We start from the raw sequence: 2,209 nt of genomic DNA, 5'->3' as shown, positions 1-2,209 counted from the left end.
TTTAGGGGTGAAGTTTTCCTTTGGCCCCTACAGGAGGAAGATCAGGAGCTCAGTTTAGGACACATAAAGCTTGAATCACCTCTAAAATCCTCCAGCCTCCCCATGGAGACTGTGGGTAGGATGCAGGCTGTAGAACCCTGGAGTTCAGGAGAGATGTGCGGGCTGAAGACAAAAATTTGGGTGTCGATACCCCGTGATGGAATTTAAGCCATGTGTGTAGGGGAGGTACCCTGTGGCATGATTGGTACAGACAGGAGGACCAAAACCTAATATGATTATACTTGGCAGTGAGTGCTGTGAGAAAGTACCAGCTGTTTTGAGAGCACTGTAACTGGAAGCCTCACCTAGTCTCTATGGGGGTGGAGATGGAGACAGGGAGGACTTCCTAGAAGAGATGACCCCAGAGCTGACACCCAAAGCCTGAGTAACTATATAACCAGGGGGGAAAAAAGGCAGGAGTGTTCCAGGCAGAGGGCACAGCCCATGCAAAGGCCTGGCAGCAAGTGAGCCTGGGGAGGGATGTGGTGAGAAGAGAATCCAGATTAGTCACCACCAAAAAATTTGCCATGAGCCAAGCCCAGGTTCAGACCGGGTGCTGCCATCCTCTGTGACCCTGCCTTTCAGAGCCTCCATTTTCCCTTTTAGATCCTGCCTCATGGAGAGGCTTAGGTAGCAGTCACCTTAGCCTGGCCCTAGCAAGCCCTCAGGAAGCATTAGCTGCAACTGCAGTTTTGTCCGTTGTGCTGTTGTTATTTGAGCTATTATCGTATTAATTATATTATTAAAGAGTCAGTGCATAAGATAAGTAGTTAAGGGTACAGACTAGGGACATTGGCTGCCTGGGTTTAACTTCAGAGTCAGTTTACTTATCTGTAAAATGGGAATAATAAATAGCATCCACCCCATAGGGCTGTTATGAGGACAAATGATCTTATATACATAAGGAGAATGCTCGGCAGGTACCGGTTTTTGTCAGTGTCAAGGATGAGTCAATGAGGCTGAGGCATGCTGAGGCATACAGGTGGGCTCCAGGCTGAGGGAACAGCAGAGCACAGACACAGAGGCTAATAGCTGCCATTTACTAAGCGTGTATCACTTAATTCTGATGAGGGCCTAGTGAGGGGAGCCAACACATGTTCCCATTTTACAGATGAGAAAGTCGCTGCCCAGAGACATCAAGTCACCATTTTGGGGTCGCGCAGATATTACAGGCAGAGTCAGGATTCAAACTAATGCCTAGCCAGCCTCCAGGGGAGAGACTACGAGTCAGACAGCCACACTGCCTGGGAGCCAGATTTAGGTCCCTTTGAGGAGCCCTGAAAAGTACTGGGCCCGCACAGGCTGAAAGCTGGAATGGAGAGCAAGCGAAAGACCTCCACAGGCGGCTTCGCTCGCAGCCTTCCTCCTAGTCTCCCTCCTCCTCCTCAGGTACCTCGGGAACATCTAGTCTCAGAAAACAGCCCCTGGCCAAAGGACTCTTTTGGTGTCCAGGATCCTCTTTAGAGACTGGAATACTGAGGCGACACTTTGGGCCCGTCCACGGAAAAAAAGATTCCGGTGACCTCTGGCGGGAGGGGCTGGGTGGCACAAGTCAGCTTTCCTAGGCCGCCAAGTCCTACTTGCAGTTTGACCGCCATCCGGGCTGCTGCAGGGACCCGGGAAATCCGGTCTAGCGTCAGTCCTGCTACAGATGCGGGCATTTTTCTCTCAGTTCCTGAGCCAAACAAAACTTGGGGCCTCCAGGTCTGTTTGTTGCCACAAGGCCTAGGGACGGGCCGCGTGCTGAATCCCTCTTTGAGCGGACAGAGCACTGCAACCGTGGCCAGGTATTGGCAGGCTTCGGGGCGAAAATTCACCCTACGACACTGGGGAGTCACCTCAGAGTTCCCGCCCGGAAGGCCTTCACCGAGGCTTCAGAGCTGTGGAGAAACACCGGGAACTTATTAAGTCCGGGGTTAGAACCTGGGGCGCCGGAAACACGCAGGGCGCGACCACAAGCGTGCGGGTCCAGTTACGCGGGCCGGGGCCAGTGCGCAGGCGCAGTGCTCATGCGGGCTCTAGGACAGCGCGGAAGACCGCTGGGCCGCAGTGCAGGATCTAACCCCGCGGCTGCCTCCTGAGTCACCGGCCCCGCCCTCAGGAGCCCGACGCAGCGGGAGGCCTGAGGGCAGCAGAACGGATCGCCGGATCGCCGGACTTGTAAGTGAGG

The sequence above is a fragment of the Galeopterus variegatus genome, unplaced genomic scaffold (assembly GCF_000696425.1).
Source record: "Galeopterus variegatus unplaced genomic scaffold, G_variegatus-3.0.2 Scaffold1222, whole genome shotgun sequence".
NCBI classification, from domain to species: Eukaryota; Metazoa; Chordata; class Mammalia; order Dermoptera; family Cynocephalidae; genus Galeopterus; species Galeopterus variegatus.
Note: the sequence above shows the minus strand (reverse complement) of the source record.